The sequence below is a fragment of the Euleptes europaea genome, chromosome 3, assembly GCF_029931775.1.
Source record: "Euleptes europaea isolate rEulEur1 chromosome 3, rEulEur1.hap1, whole genome shotgun sequence".
Classification (NCBI taxonomy): domain Eukaryota; kingdom Metazoa; phylum Chordata; class Lepidosauria; order Squamata; family Sphaerodactylidae; genus Euleptes; species Euleptes europaea.
Genome location: NC_079314.1, coordinates 49,798,818 through 49,816,556, shown reverse-complemented (window position 1 = coordinate 49,816,556; position 17,739 = coordinate 49,798,818). Strand labels below are relative to the sequence as shown.

The 17,739-nt window shown below is 39.6% G+C and overlaps 1 protein-coding gene across 1 annotated transcript in view; it reads right to left on the bottom strand.

Annotated features, from left to right (window-relative positions):
• TBC1D22A (TBC1 domain family member 22A) overlaps nucleotides 1–17,739 on the bottom strand; it is a 123,748-nt gene that overhangs the window by 49,612 nt on the left and 56,397 nt on the right. The window lies entirely within an intron of this gene.

The window sequence follows — 17,739 nt, the reverse complement described above, 5'->3', positions numbered from 1 at the left end:
ACGTTGGCTCCTTCTTCACTGTACCCTCCAAATTTGTCCAACATAATACTTTTAAGAAGACCATTTATATGCCAAGTTTGGACTACAAAGTTACTCAAAGAAGCAGAAACATTCTCAAGGGGCACCTCACAGTGAAATGACAAACAGATGATTACCAGGTAAACACATACAAGTGTTCTTATAATGGGAACAATACTTTGAACAGAGATGGCAACATGACAGGCAGGACTCTTTGTGTGTCTCACCCAAGTACACACACTTTAGTGCACATTTCATGCAGGTTCATGATACAGCAGCAGCTTCCTCCACATACCATGCTTGTTTACTACTATGCAATTTTTTGTCTATAGAAGACTTTAGCAGACTGCTACGGCTTGGCCATTTTCCCAGGATCATCTACTTGCAAATTCTTCTTTTGGCAGATGGCTTCACAGCAAAGAGAGTAACCAAAACCAAGTGGTCTCATCAACAGGGTAGCAAACAATCTAGGAATGTTCCCAAGGAGAACATGATGATCTCTGACTTAGTCAATACTAGTTTCCAAGAAAATAAATGTATTCATGTCATGCGTACACCAGAAGAGTTCTTGATACCTTAACAGATGCCCATAAATCAAACAGTTGGTGAGCCACACTGCAGGAGTACATAAAGGTCTGGTTACATTTTCCCCCTTTGCCTGGATTACTGGAAAAACACTGGGAACCAGCACTGAATCATACACTGAAGAAGCAAAACCAGCTTATTCTTTTGATACTTTTGAAAAATTAAACAAAATCAAGCTGCATGCTTTCCTCCCTGAACTTCTGCCTACTGATATGCCAAAATTATGTTTTTATAAATAAGGAATTTTGTTTATAGTGCCTATTAGAATGACTGCTGATCAGTGGCACCAGTCACAGGTCTGAGCCTCAAGTCAGCAACAGAGCCTAGGCCATGGGACAAGAGCTGGTTTATACTCTATGCAGCTTAATTCTTGACAATATTATGTTGTTAACAGTTTGTTGTTTCATGCATCCATACGTAATTTTACCTCCAACTGGAAAGAAATATTTTCTCTGGTTGTTATGGGCAGTTCTTTGCCCTAAGGCTGTCAAACCAATGGAAAGATTCCCTCTGCTCCACCCCTATGCATTTAAAGACACTTCCCAACCATGATGGGAAAAGAGGAAATAAAGCCTCTCTAGGAATCCACAACCACTCACGTTAAACGTCTGCTTGACTTGAAATGCTAGCAAGTGCTCTTGCTGCACTTACTATACTTTCAAGCCAAGCAAAGGGTTAAAACAAACTATTATGGATTACTAGATAGGCTTCTAGCTGATGCTGAAGCCTGAGATCATAGCAGCTGTGCCCAGTGACAGAAAAATGGAACAGGAAAGCCTGGCTTCTCCTGCCTCTCTCCAGCAATCTGGCTACAGGGAATTTCATACACTCCTGCCTTCCCCCTCTCTGAAGCCTTGCTTGGCCTAATAAGATTCAGGGATCTAGCCGGGCCCTGCTTCTATGTTAATGCAAAGTGAAATATAACACACCATTAGGAGATTCAGGCCTTTGCCTGAGGTCTTTGAACAAAGTTGTTTCCACAGATAAGGCCAGAACAGAATTTCACAGAACATGAACAGGAACCATTGCTTCACTAACTACCTGAGCATAAAGCTGATCTAGTAGCTACAGGCTTCAGCTATTCAACTCACTCCAATGAAAACACACAAAAAAGCACCCACATTATGGAGACAGAAACAAATAGGTGAGCAAGAAGTCAGCCGACTTAGCAATGCCATTTGTACTGGGTGTCCACAGTTGGAAGCAGGATGTTAAACCAGATGTTATTGCTTATTTATCGATTTTACGGGGCTGGTTTTAATCATGGTTTTAACAGTTCTATTGTGTTTTATGGTACAATTTATATTTATGTGAGCCACCCTGAGCCCAGCTTTTGCTGGGGAGGGCGGGTTATAAGTTTAATAAAATAATAAAATAACCCTGGGCTTAATCCAGCAGGGCTCTTATAATGGCCTTATGCATTATATACAGAATCAGTCCTGTAATGAGCAGTATGGACCCTACCTTCCAATATGGATCTCATTAGGAAACACCCTACCATTGTCATCAATCAAGACATTCCACCATTCCAGACTACCAGTATTTCAGCAACACAAAGACTGGGCACTCACCATTTCTAATTATGCCAAGGCACTAACTGTAAATTAATTCTCAGTGGACAGTTAAGAAAGTATGGTTTTAGATATTTTGAGATATTCTGCACAGGAAAGTTTTAGAGCCAGACTGTTTTTATTTTGGACATATGTTTAGGATAAATTATTAAAACTTGCACACAATATTCCTCTGGCCTTAGAAACCTGGGCAAACCTCAACATTTCAAATCCCAACAGGAAGGAAACTCTAGTTTGTGCCAGAACAGAATAGCATGTTACTTTCTGATTTCCCTTCTGCTAATTATCTCATTAAGTGTAGCTACAACAGGGCTTCTGAGCCTCCAACAAGTGCATAACAGGCAACAGTCTAAAGGTGAGACTTTCCTGTTCCTGGCAAAAGGATTCACTCACAAAGGGAAGCTTCAAATTGTCTGACTTGATACAAAGAAGATGACAACCCCAACTTGACCAATAGTTAAGAAGCTAGTGTACAGCATTAAAGAGAAAATGGGAGGGCAGTAAATCCCATCCCACCAATTACCTCAAGGAATGCCACCAAAATCACAAAACAAAACTAATTTTGATTCACTTCAATAACAAGAACAGAAAAAGACATGTCATATAATACTTATTTTCAAGGAAATTCTCAAAATTGTAAATGTGTTGGCTGGGCTCCTAAGGTTTTTTTTCCCCATTGCAGAAGCAGTCGCCAACTACCAAAAACAGAATTTCAGGGAACACAGCAGACTGAAGCAGGAAGGGGAAGGAAAGCTAAAAGTTCCATTCTGCCACAGGGAATTTAATAACCGATGTATTTTCACGTTCAATACTACAGGAATGTTACCATTCCTAACTGAATGAAATGGCATTAAAATACTTTGTTTCATACTACATATAATATTAAGTTTATTTATAGGGGCCACAAATCAAACAGTAACAGAATATTGCATCTCCAAAAAAAAAAAAAAAAAGCTGCATCAGCTGTGGGGAACACTGTCAGAAATTCATATTGGTCGGGTAAGAACAGAGAATAAAGAAGAATTTTGAAAGAAAAAAAGAGAGATGTTATTAAGGCAAATACACGTGCGATATAATCCTATTAGCAAGCAGGTCATTGTAAGCAACACTGAAAACTGCCATCCACAAAAGGCTGCAGCATAAGTATTAAACAGTGTGTAGGCTTTTTGAAAGGGAAAAGTTAAGGGGATAACATGCATCTTTGTCAATATCTGGATGGAGGGGGGAAAGACACCACTGTACAAAAATCCCCAATTACAATGTCTCACAGTAACATCTCTCATTTTCTTCAGTTTCCTGTGGCTATTCTCATTGTGCTGTCTGTGTAAGTGTAGAAGATGGCAAAATAGTTGCCTGAAGAAAAATGGCTGTGACATGAAGAAAGTGACGCACTGATCCAAGTGCTGCGGCTGCCGCGAGCCTCCCCATTAGCTGCTGTTTACTCCTTCACAGCATATTATCTGTTCTGGTGAAAAGCCTCCTCTGAGCAAAGAAAAGTAATTCATTTAGAAAGGCTCTAACGAGATACATTTTCCAGAGGCGGCGCAACAATATGAAAAGGGAATTAATTACAGTTTGTAATGCATCGATACAGCGTTCTGACACCAAAGGGTCGGAAGGCAACCAATGAGTGACTTTGGGTTGGTTTCAAGAACTATTAATGCATTGTGAAACAGGTTTACTCAGGGGTAAGTTCCACTGAGTTCAATAAGGCTTGCTCCTTGGTAAGCATGGAAGGGATTGCCACCGAGGTGTTTGTTTACGCACAGGCCTCACAGAATAATCTTTCCATCAGTATTCCAGAATGGCCACTATTACTGGCAGATGTGAAAGATAAATTCCGCTTCTTGTTGCTGGAATCGCATGCTTTGTGAAAGCAACTCTGGGGCTTAGTTAATTCTTATTAGCAAGGCAACTGCTCTGTTGAAGATTAAATTCATGAGGCACAATTCAAAGCTCTGTTTCAGCAGGAGTTTATAATTCTCTTTCACAAAACACCACTCCACGGGTGTATGAGGATGGATCTTTATCACATATGAGCTCTCTTTCTCTCTCTTGCACATTCTTCGAAAAACAGAAGGCTACATACAATGAACTCCAGAGACTTTGAAATCTGCTTTTTAAAGATTTTACCTGTGGGTGTAACTTACAGAAGGAGAATCAAGAGACTTCTCTCAAAGGACATGAACTAACACAACAGAGATCTATCCATGGTAGATATTATCCACTTTGGCTGCCACTGATCAACAGAAGAAGAAAATCAATCTCTAGTACTGTTAGCTACCATGTTTTTCCTCTGCTTCCAGTCTTTTAGAGGAGCTGTACACTTTATTTCGTGTTAGAGAGATGTATAATCGACTAATGGTTTTTATATTTAAAATGGAAGCTGCTACCATACCTCCTCCTTCTCAGAAGGCCAAAAGGATAACCCAGCTCCACCCAGCACTATTCTGCTTATTCAGGTCTACCTGGAATTCTACCCAGGATGCAGACAAGACTTTAAGATTCCCCCTTTCAATTTTTTTTAAAGATCCTGACTGATGAAGAGTTCCAGAGAGCTCAAAAGCTTGCATAGCACTCTGTGCTGCTTTGGTTGGTTGCAATAAATCTATTACCTGGCTTTTTCAAATGTTCTTGCTAATAGTTCTAAACAAACAACATTTTTATTAAAGATTAAAATTGCAGAGAGGCACAATGGCATAGGCTTTGAAAACAGTCACTGGAACAGAAGTTAAATAAGGAATCATTTTAAAATGGAGGAATAAAGCCCGACAGTCTCCAATCCTAACAAGCTGCTGAAGCTCTGCTGAGCACCCTAGTAAGGTTTTCAGATGTCTGACTGACAATGTGCTCTCCTCTGTTTCTATAGCAGGAAGAATATAAATAGAGGAGAGTCCTGGTTTTTTTCCCTAATGGCATCTAACCATCCTAAATGAACAGAAAGGCAAGCAAAGCCATTCCATTGTGGAAACACAACATTATCCAGAGGGCAGCAATTTGCCATGGATTCTTAGAAGCAAATGTAGCCACCACTGGATTCATACATTTCTGAGCAGCACAACAGCCTAAGCCATGATCATGCCTTTCATAATCAGACGGGAAGATCTTCCACCATCATCTTTGTCTTTCTAGCCATTCATCTGACTCCAACCCATTTGTCAACCTTTATGAATGCACTCACTTCTTTTCACTTCCATTCCTTTTGCTCACTAAGGCCTTTCCCCATACTGCTTCCTATACCTGAGTAGAATTTCACAATAGTCAACTTTAAACTGGAATTCGCAACTGCTTGCATCAGTTGTTTAAATCTGCATTGGCTCGGTCACACATGCTTATAACAGCTTCACATAGCCATCACCAAGAAATGAACATGCTTTTGCAGTTCATTTTGAGAGATAATTCTCCCAATCTACTCAGAGACTAAAAAAAGTTAAAAGTTGAAAGTGCCATATAAAAGAAAACACATCTACAAATATTATTTTTGAAAAGATGAGTAATGAGGTCCTTTTGAAAAACATGCAAGATAAAGGCGAGTTTTTTTTAAAAAAGAGGTTTTATGCGCAGCAAGCAGATTACCATATTTACCCAAAAGGAAGAAGACTCTGAACGTAAGATGACCCACCCATTTCAAAAAAGTGATACACAGGAAGTTTGCTACTGTACATTTGTGAAAGTTAGTATGCCAATGTAAGATGACTCCCTCTTTTTCTTCATGGCACACAGGAGCATTAAGGGACCCTAGTCTTCCTTTTCGTAGTAGCTGTGTTTGCATTAGATTTTACTTAAACCAGATTAGAAGAAAGCCCTTTAACATGACATATTAATAAAATGTACCCCCAACCAACCATCCTTTTTTAATTGGCTTACTCAGGCTAAAAAGTGTGGCCATTCTGAGCAGCTGCTGCCGAAAACAGCAGATCTCTTCCTCCCTCCCACTAGCAATGCCTAGTGCTATGAAATGCATGACAGGATATTGTGCTTTGTGGGCTTCTCTACCCTCACCAGCGGCAGTCAAGAAAGTTGAGTGGTGACAAGCAGACTCACACCGTGTGTAATGTTGTGCCTGCTGTTTTACTAGGCATTATCAAGGGAGAGGAAAAGAAGGAAATGACTGAAGGTTCTGGCTTTCAGCAGCAGCTATACGTTTTCAGTAATATTAAGTTCCCGGCCTAAAAGGAAAGACATTTCAAAAGCCATGTATATGCTGATCTGAATGAAATTCTCCAATTCATTCTCAACATCCAGCTTGTAAAACATTTCAAAATTCAATGCGTCTGCAGAACGGGGGGGGGGGTACAAAATGCCCTTTTCTGAGTTTGTGATACTGACTCACACAATGGGAGAGGATGCAAACGTTGTGCTACACAAAAGCAAGAGGGGCAATTCTATGTCCTCTATGTTTAGATGTCATTAGGTCCACTGAACTAGAAGCAGATATACTTCACTGCTGATACTTTGCTGATTAAAGCACCTTTGGATAAGTGAAAAGCTCTTTTAGAATGAACAATGAAATCAAAGAATCATAATTTGTATTTTAATTTTTCATAAGGAAACACACAGCAACAGGCGGTGTTTCATTAGCATAACCCAATTACACAGAAACTCATTATTCCAAAAGTCACTGTTAATACTGTTACTAGGATTATAAATATGTTTACAAAACTGGTGGTGGAGGGGGGAATCAGTCAAGAATTACATTTTGCTACTTTCCTCAATATTAAACTTTTGCAATCAATCTGCGCTAATTACTACTGAACATAAGATACAAACAACACTTCAGCAGGTTCAATTAAATACTACAAAGCTAACCCTTTTATGGCTGCAATAACTTATTTACTGGTTTCTCAAAATGTCCTGGCTTCTTTCCAAAAAAAATAATTAAGTATTCCCATTTGGGAAAAATATATTGAAGAGTTCTGTTATTATGCAATTGTTTGTAACCACTATCGTATAAGCAATGTCCACTTTAGTTAGAACCAGAGCATAAGGGATACACTACTTTTGCTTTCAGCATTATTAGTCAATGTTGCTAGAAGCTCTGACACAGAATCCATTAAAGCAGAAGTCCCCAACCTTGTTGAGCTTGTGTGAGAACTTTTGAAATTCTGTGAAAAGGTAGAACTTGACACCATTCAGATTTGTGCCGTTCTTGTATATGATTCTGCCCACAATTTTGCCAACACCAAAAAGCAGTGTTATTCCCCAACCTTTTTGAGCCTGGAAGTCTGACACAGCACAGTGGGCACAGTAACAAAATGGCTGACATAGGAAGCAAAGCCAGCCACAACATGATTGCCACAGCTTAACTTCAGTAACACAATGCAGATCCTTGTGCTGTGTGGTGGACTCTAATCTGGAAAACTGGGTTTAATTCCCCACTCCTCCACATGAGCAGTTGACGCTGATCTGGTGAACCGGGTTGGTTTCCCCATTCCTTCACATGAAGTCAGCTGGGTGATCTTGGGCTAGTCACACCTCTCTTAGAGCTCTCTCAGCTCTACCTACCTCACAGGGTGTCTGTTGGGAGGGGAAGGGAAGGTGATTGTAAGCCGGTTTGATTCTTCCTTAAGTGGTACAGAAAGTCAACATATAAAAACCAACTCTTCTTCTTCTTCTTCTGTGCTGGCAGCCACTGCCAAATAAACTTTTTAAAAAATATGCACAGCCAATCAAACCTTTAACAGTCGGTCAGAAGCCTTGCTGGGCAAAAGCCCTACCTGGCCCCATCCACTTTCTAAAAATACTTGGCAGGCACCACCAAAAAAGGTGTTGGTGAGCACCATGGTGCCCACAGACACCATGTTGGGGACCCCTGTGTTAGTGAATTAACCATCTACATCTGCAGCAGAGGAAGAGGCATCCCAAACAAGTCTGTTGGCTAATGTGCATTCCAGTAGTGTTTATAATCCACCTAGATCTTAAATTTGACTGTGAGGGGCCAGTTCTTTGGGGAGCAGATCAGGCTCATCTGTAAGGTTCTTGAAGATTTCTATTTCTTCCTTTATGGTACATGACAAAAATTTACAACCAGCTCCTTGACCTTTATCAAAATATTGGGCCCACGGTTACAGAGGTCTGTTAACTGATTAGGATTTGAACTGATCTTCAAGGCTAAAAAAGCCTTTACATCCAAAGGGAAATGGAAACCAAACATTTACTCTCATAACCTACACATTTGCTTCAGTAGCTACGTTTCACTACAGCACTATCAAAGTGGCCCCGTGCTTGTTGTTTTAAACCTGACAGGGTAACATTGAATAATTCATATCATTTCATACCTTTAAAAGCAGACTCCACAAAAGGTATACAGGCTTAGAAATGTAAAAGGCTTAGACAAATAAACATCATTCACACATTTTAACTGCATTCTACACAACACTGAGATTTTTATGAGGTGGTTGCTATACCTGAGTTCAAAGGAAGAATGTTTGACTTCTTAAGACATTTATCTAATTTTTATGTTTTAAAAAAATGCTATTTTGAGCAACTTGTGGGTAGGTACAGGAAGGAATTAGGACATCTTATTTAATTTCTCCCGTACAGTCATAACTCTCCAAATGTGATTTAGAAGCTCCTCAGAAAGTAGTATGATATAAAATTTAGATCTATCCAGAACCGAGCAAGGCTGTTAATTATATGACATTTGGAGGCATTGATTTATATGGTTGCCATGACTCGGAAGTGACTTGACAGCACTCAACACACACACTAATCCTTTATTCCCAAGGAGGTCTCTATTCCTGAAGTAGCCATTACACCCAAGGTGGCTAATACTGGCAGTCTTTGACCCTGCTTGCTCTTTAGGTGCACATAGGTCCCAGTACTGCCTTCTCTCCTCCTGGTAGCTGAAGTGCAGCCTCTCTTGGGAATGTTCCCAAGCTCCCTTGCTTCACACCCAAACCTGGAATACCATGGGTAATAGTGCCTACCAATCACTCCAAACGGTGCCCTGATTGAACTTTAGCAATGCTGCAGATTCACCAGATGTTTAACTCAATTTATTAACAGGAAAAAAATGTTGCTGGTTAACAACTTCACACCTTACAAAACTAAGCTATTGCAAAAACAAACATTTGTTTACACTGAACTACTTTTTATTTTCAAGATGTTCTGTGATTTTTGAAAAAGAGTTTAGTAAACTTATAGCCATGGAAATGAATACATATGCTATTATTGCTTAGAAAACGTTCTTTACTATTCATTCTTCCATAATTAAATCTGATAGAGGGGGTAGGCCATTTGCCAAAACAAACTAGTGTCTTTTATCCTTAGACACAAGAGTGGTGCAAGAAAATTCCAGTTTCCATAGCAAAAACCACTTCTTTGCTTCTGTATTCTAGAAAAAAGATAATTATAACTATATGGAGCAGGGAAGAGAGAGGAATGTATGTGCCAAAACTGAAGCATGTGGCTCCCTCTGGAGTACATATCTCTCCTCGTAATTATATTAATTGCAATTAGCTTTCTACCCCTTCATAATTCTTTAAATGCTGGCATCTGAAAAACTCCTCTGGCACTCGATCAACTCTGTTTTGCTGCTGCCACCATTACTCACACACTTATTTTGCATTTGTTCCCACAATATGCTATTATTCCAACCTACATATGGGACCAAGGTTGAACTTTTTGAAACATATGCTCTTTGGTTCTAGAATAGTAATGTTGCTATTATAAAGGGAGAAAAGGTTATCTGAGGAAGCAAGAATGCATTTGTTCATCATTTCATTTTCAAACATGTCATATAATGGAAAAACAAATAATTGGGAAATGTCTATTTCTGACTGACAACCTTCCTCACAATCTGGTCTGTATTTCAAACAGAACTCCTAGAGTTCTCCCACCTCAGAATGGAATTTAAGTGGGATGACAATTTAAATGGTCACAAAAATAAACTAATTTGGCAAAATATTTGATTGTGTACCTCACCTTCTCCTGTACAGTAGAGCACTATGACTTGTTTTAAAAGAAAATGAAATGTTTTAAGTTAAGGTAGTTTGGCTCCTTGAGTATAAAAGGTTGCTGCCATACACCATCTTCCAATATTAATACTTCGTCTTACTAAGAACATGACTATCCTTCTGGACTAGGAGTGTCGAACTCAATTGTTACGAGGACCAGATAGGACATAAATGTCACTTGGTCAGGCTGGGCCATAATTCTATAGCCCAGATCAAGAGTGGCTGCCTCGGCTGTTTCGTGGGCCAGATAAGAGCTCTCAAGGGGCCGAATCTGGCCCACGGGCCTTATGTTTGACACCCTGTTCTAGACCATCCTTAATTTCCACAGGCCAATTATTCTCAACACTGAACCTAATTAGACATAAAATAACCTTTTCTTCTCCCTCATTTCTTTGTCTTCTACTCAGATAGGCCAACCCACACCAAAACCTTAAGTATTCTTCTTTGGTATTCTTTATCTCATCTTGAACAACAATCCAAGCTGATCCCAAAGCAACTTCAGTAGCCGACAAACAATTACAGTGCTCTTTTGAAACTGCTCAGAGAGCAGCTCTAAACACTGCTTTTTTGGGACAGTTGCCCATGTGACTAAGAGAAGATGGTATTGGGTCCAGGCGACAGAGGTGGATGTTAGGCTCATGTCTCCCTTACCTCCAACTACATAATTTCTGATGTGAAATTTTAGTAGACATTCTCAGCTGGAGAGGGGAGGGGTTGTGGTCCAGTGGCAGAGCATTTGTGTGGCATGCAGAAGGTCCCAGGTTCAATCGCTGGGCTGTCCAGTTAAAGAATCTGGTAGTAGGCGATGTGAAAGACCTCTACCTGAGAGTCTGGAAAGCTGCTGCAGTCTGGGTGGACAGTACTGACTGTGATGGACCAATGGTCCGATTAAGTGTAAGACAGATTCATGTGCGTGTACAGAAACGATAAGGTGTCTGGCAGGCCTCTTGTACATGGAGCTAAAGGAAGTCAGTTATGTTAGAACCCTTTTCTACAATATTCTAGCTTTCAGAGTGCAGGGGCTTCCTCACATGGGACTTATACAATCCACAATACCTCTCCCTGCCACTTCAAATGGGAGGAGGACTATGCCCCCTTACTAGTGCTGATAACTGCCCATTCACATCCTGGAGTACACAGAAGAGATTCCAGAGAATGAATTCATTTTACTCTTCCCATCATTTTGACCCCATAGTTGTTTCCCATTTTACATGCTAATTCAGCACCTCTTCTCTCCCAATGAGCTAACTACCCAAGGAGTCATGCAGACTATGCCAATTCTTGGAAATCAAGAAGGAAGTAAATGCAAAAACAAACAAGGCCACAAGTCCTTGCCCCTTGACCTATATTTACATGAGTGCCTGTTTAGTTAGAGGAGATGCCAAGAAAACAAATTAATATTCCAACAAAAAGTACTTACAAAGCATTCTGCTTATACTACCAACATAATTAAGGCAAGTGAACCCAAAGAACCAGTACAGAACAGAAATATACTGGCAATCCCTTGCCTGCCATCTCACTATATGGGTGGAAACCTTCGTAGTTAACACCAGAAATTGTCACCTTTTCCCCATACTGATGAACATTAAACAAAAAGGAACATCTTGAACACATTAAAATAAGAAAATGTTGGCTGTACATTTTTAAAAGAAGTGAGCAGCCTGTATAATTGTTAAGGGGGGGATAGCTTTCAGTTGACAAATTTAGTCTATTTATACCCAACTGCATTATGCAATAGCAGGATTACACAGTAAGTGTGTGGGCAGTAAATAGGCCCACAAAATACAGGCAGCAGCAACCATATTAATCATAATTTGCTTAATTGGGTTTTTTAAAAAAGGAAGTTTGGTAACAATGAGAAAAATGACATAGTTGGAATAAAGACACTCTGGATTTTTCATGTGATACTGTGAACATGCAATATGAACACGCTCTCCATTAGCAGCAGCACTGTAGTGTATAATAAGCCAGACATGGGGTAACAGGCAATTTGCTTATATGATTTTGGAAAATACAGAGTTCAAGACCAATGCAATTAGTGTTTCTATATTAAATTGACTTTACCTTGCCATTTGACATTAATGAAAAAACACTATACTTGTCTTCCTCAAAATATTCCACAGAATTAGGTTTTGAAAACTTAAGTGGGAATGTTGCAAAGTTACAATTCAGTGGGAAAATGACCAAAACACAAAATAGCAAGCAGCACACTAAGCTGCATCCACACTAAGAGTACTGCACACAATTGCGCATACCTCAGAAGAGAAAACATTACGGCACAGGTATATAGAAATAAAGGCAACCAAAGTTGGCAGAGAGATGGATCCTTTCCAAAACAGTGTTTAAATAATAGGGGCTTTTAGGGCTGCTAACAACAGACTTTTACAGCAACCACATATAGTCTGTTTGACACAATCATATATATAACTTTCCTACAATAGTATCCTTCACAAGTGCATCTAGAAACTTTTCAAAAACAAGTGTGACATCCTAAACAGAAGTGCTTGTGGATGGACCTTTTGAAACAATCACATCAATACAGGAGGTCAGCCTTGACCATCACTTGTTCTACCTCCTCACCGTCTGGAGGGAGGGTACATCTAGTCATGGAAGCTCAGCATGTAGCAAGGCCCAACTGTTCTCCCAGGTTTTAGGGCCACCACTGCTGTCACCCCAAGTTTTGGAAGCAACTCAATCAGAAAGATTCTTGTAGGTTATCCGGACTGTGTGACCGTGGTCTTGGTATTTTCTTTCCTGACATTTCGCCAGCAGCTGTGGCAGGCATCTTCAGAGGAGTAACACTGAAAGACAGTGCCTCTCAGTGTCAAGTGTGTAGGAAGAGTAATCTAGAGTCAGGAAGGGGTTGGGTTTGAGCTGAGTCATTGTCCTGCAAAAAGTATCAAAGGTAATGTGCTAAGCATTGTCCTGTAAGTATCAAGATAATGTGCTAATGAGGGTGTGGTATGTTAATATGGAACAATTGTATCCTGAAGTGATCTGTTAACATGTGGAATCCAAAGCTAATCCGCATGGCTATTGTGGGCTGTAGTCTTTGTTAGTCTGGAGGTTTTCAGGACAGGAAGCCAAGCCTTATTCATTCTTAAATTCTCTTCTTTTCTGTTAAAGTTGTGTTGATGTTTATGAATTTCAATGGCTTCTCTGCAATCTGACAAAATAGTTGGTAGAATTGTCCAGTATTTCAGTGTCTTGGAATAAGACCCTGTGTCCTGTTTGGGTCAGTCTATGTTCAGCCACTGCTGATTTCTCAGGTTGGCCAAGTCTGCAGTATCTTTCATGTTCTTTTATCCTTGTTTGTATGCTGCGTTGTGTGGTCCCGATGTAAACTTATCCACAACTGCAAGGTATACGATATACTCCTGCAGAGGTGAGGGGGTCTCTTTTGTCTTTTGCTGAACGTAGCATCTGTTGTATTTTCTTGGTGGGTTTAAACACTTTTTGTAGGTTATGTTTTTTCAAAAGTTTCTTCATCCTATCAGTGACTCCTTTAATAAATGGCAAGAATACCTTTCCTATGGGAGACTATTTTTCCTGAGTTTTCTGATTTTTGTTTGGTTTAATGGCCCTTCTGATTTCATTCTTGGAGTAGCCGTTTGCTAGCAGTGCGTGATTTAGATGATTAATTTCTTCCTTGAGAAACTGTGGTTCACAGATTCGTCTTGCACGGTCCATTAATGTTTTGCTTATTCCTCTTATCTGTCGGGGGTGGTGGTTGCAGTTTTTGTGTAAGTAGCAATCTGTGAGAGTTGGTTTCCGGTAGACCTTGTGACCTAATTGAAAGTTTGTTTTACGGATGACAAGGGTATCAAGAAATGGGAGTTTACCCTCAGTTTCCTTTTCCATGGTAAACTGAATGTTTGGATGGATATTATTGAGATGGTTTAGAAAGTCCATTAATTTTTTTTCACCATGGCTCCAAATAGTAAATGTATCATCTACGAACCTGAATCAGACTAGGTTTGTAAGGTGCCGATTCTAATGCCGTCTTTTCAAAATATTCCACGTAAAAGTTTGCTATTACTGGACTGAAGACTTCCCATAGTACTCCATCAATCTGTTCATAAAATTCTTTATCCCATAGAAAATAACTTGTTGTCAAACAATGGTGAAATAAGGCTGTTATATCTTCAGGAAAAATCTGGTTAATCAATGAGATTGTGTCTTTTACTGGAACCTTGGTAAAGAGGGATACAACATCAAAACTGACTAATATATCCTGTGGATTGAGTCTTAACGGACTGATTTTGTTGATGAAATGAGTTGAATCTTTGATGTAAGAAGTGGTTTTTCCGATGTGGTCCTGTAGGAGGGTGGTCAAATATCTAGCTAATTCATATGTTGGGGAACCAATGGCGTTCACGATGGGTTGGAGTGGGACGGAATCCTTATGAATTTTAGGTAGTCCATATAATCGTGGTGGTTGTGCTTCTGTCTTGCATAGTTTTCTGTGTGTGTCTGGATGAAGAGTGGAATTTTTGATCAGTATGCTAGTTTTCCTGATAATTTTGCAAGTTGGATCTCGTTTTAGTTTTTTGTATGTGGCAGGGTCCAGAAGTTCCTCAATCTTCTTTTTGTATTCTTCTGTTTTCATGATCATTGCCTTTGTCAGCTGGTAGAATAATGATTTCTGGATCTGCATTGAGGGTCTTGATGGTGTTTCTCTCCTTGCGTGTTATATTGCTAGCAGGGGGCTTTGCTTTTCATAGAATTCTTGCTGTCTCTCCTCTTATTTCCTCAGCATCTTCTTCAGGTAGATTACGAATGGCAGCTTCTACATTTGCAATGATGTCTTCCACCGGAATTTGGGTGGGAGTGACTGCAAAGTTTCCTCCCTTGGCTAGGATGGAAGTTTTTTCAGGTGAGAGTTGTCGGTCTGTCAGATTGAAGATAATCCATTTGTTGTCAAGTTTTGGACTGGTCTGTCTTCTTTCCTGTAATTTGTTAAACTTCTGCTTCTGTCTGGAAGTATGGCTGGTTAACCCCTGTTCCTTTTTCTGTAGGTGAGATTATCAATCTTGTCCCAATCATGGCTTCTCATTTTGTGGCTAGTATTGATATGCAAGGAAAACAACTCCTTGTCTGTGGCAGCAAGTTCTCTGCGGGTAGTGTGAATTCTCTCTTGTAAGAGAGCCTGTTCTAGATGGTCATAAATGCGGTTAGCTCGTGAAGTTTTAAAGATTCTTTTAGTTATGAGAAAAGATAGAATGGTTCCTGCGTCTTTGCATCGCAGTAGAAAAGTTAAAGAACAAAGTAGATGTGCTTTCTTGTTCCAAAGTGTTTCCAATCTCCGGGTCTGTTGAAATATTTCCTCCCTGTAGAGGCGTTCAAGATATTGTTGAAGGCTTTCATGGTCAGAGTTCATTGGTTCTTGTAGGTTATCTGGGCTGTGTGACCGTGGTCTTGATATTTTCTTTCCTGATGTTTCGCCAGCAGCTGTGGCAGGCATCTTCAGAGGAGTAACACTGAAGGACAGTGTCTCTCAGTGTCAAGTGTGTAGGAAAAGTAATATACAGTCAGAAAGCCTTCGACAATATCAATTAGAAAGACTTCGTTCTGCTTTCAAGTACCTACGAAGATCAGCACGTGATCAGCTGGAGGCCCTTGTCCATCTGTCCTTTTGTTCTGGAGAAGACACATATCACGTTAGCAATATGGCAACAGTGCCTGTGGACCCTAGCTATTTGCAATTTCAAAAGGTCAATTAGGTGTAGTCCACTGAGAAATTATATTCAGGTTGGTTTCCCCTACAGACATCTGTTTTTAGTCATCCCTTGCATGCCTCAATCTTATGATACAAGAATTCACAGTGGAATATACACACAGTGTGTACCTTCATTAGAACAAAAATTGACATAACCTAAAACCATTATATACAAAAAAGTCATGGAAAGGTATATCCATTTTGGGGTTACTGTTCTCAAACTCAAACATAACCTAAAACTAGCCATAGCCATAAGTGTTAATAAATCGCATTATGTTTTGAAACATCAGCACTGTAAACACTGTAATTTATTATTTTTAACTATCTCAACGTAAATATAATGAAAATGTGATGCTACTTAGATATATTAGCTACTTAGATATATTAGTAACACCTATGGTTTTAATTGACTTCAAACAGAAGTTTTATTCAGAAGGTGCTTACTTTATCAGTTTTTCATGCCCAACTGCATGACCTTTTGTTAGGCTCTTGGTGACATTTACCTTTGTCATTCTTTCTGGTATACAACTGTTGGTTTGTTTTTATTATGATTTTAGCTCTGTTTTATGATATGTTAAGATGCCACTGGATTTCTGTTTTTAGATTAACATGGCTTCCCCACTGAATTAACTGATATTATAAACTGTGGGACCTAGTTAATGAAGAAGTGGGATTGAAATATTCAGTGCTTTTTAGTATGAAAAAATATGGGTGCTGTTATTTATGCGTAAGGTTGTGCTGATTTCAACCAAATCCCTCCTAACAACATGAGAGCCCCGAAAAAGGTGCTGCTATTCAGTACTGGAGAGCACTGTCACGAAAAAAAGCTCTGGAAATACTTAAAATTGGTAACGATACAGATTAAGATTATATACAACCACTGCAACAGCCATCTGGAATATACAGTTACAAACCCTCACCCCATCTTCAATACTTCCACTGAAGTCAAAGCTCATGAAAAACGACATTTGCATCCTGAGAAACTAAAACTTTGGTAGTCTTACATGTACAAATCTCCACTGTATCTTCCTTTCAAAGTCACTGTAACTGGAAAAGTTGTAATAAACCAACTCCAAGTGTACAGATGGCATGGAACTGCAGAAGAGCTTTACTCCACCAGTACAATCAAACTGGGCACTATACTGAAGCGAGAACAGTTGAAGAACTGTTGTCATTCAGATCCACAACCCCCCTGGAGATGCTTACTAAGACTGTCACACTCATGAAAGCCTATTTTAAGGCTGACAAAGGAGGTGTTCCAAGTGCTCCATTTTGACACTGGTGCAATAAACCAACCTTTAAAGACAGCAGCTAGGCTAGATCCCTTTTGTCAGCATTTTTTTATTATTATTAGAAACGGGTAACTTACCTTCCATAACACACCACGTTTACAACAGAGCTATAAAATACCATTTCAATGAAAGCACAGGATGAACACAGCAAACATAAGCAGACAGATTTTTAAAAAACAGAGTAGCATTTGGAAACTACAGCTTTTGAGAGCTCGTGTGCCTTTTTAAAATCTACCTACAGAACATCTTGATACACTTGGGTCTTATTTCACTGCAACACATATTGTACCTTCTCATCTTTCCCTAAATTTGCCAAGGCTAGATCCAGTGTTCTCTTTCAGATGATAACAAAACCAATGTCCTTCAATACGTTTATGCATCTGACTGAATTGCCACAAAAGCAAGTTGCTTCCCTGAAAGAGCTACATTTTCAGGCAATCCTCACACATGCTATAGATCAGATTCCCTAGAAAGCAGAACATTCTGCCACAAACATATGAAATTACTCCCACTGGCAATACAAGCCTTATTTGGACACTGCAACTCTGGCTACAGTGTTTCAGGACATTAAGTAGCTGTTTTAGAGTCTAAATTTG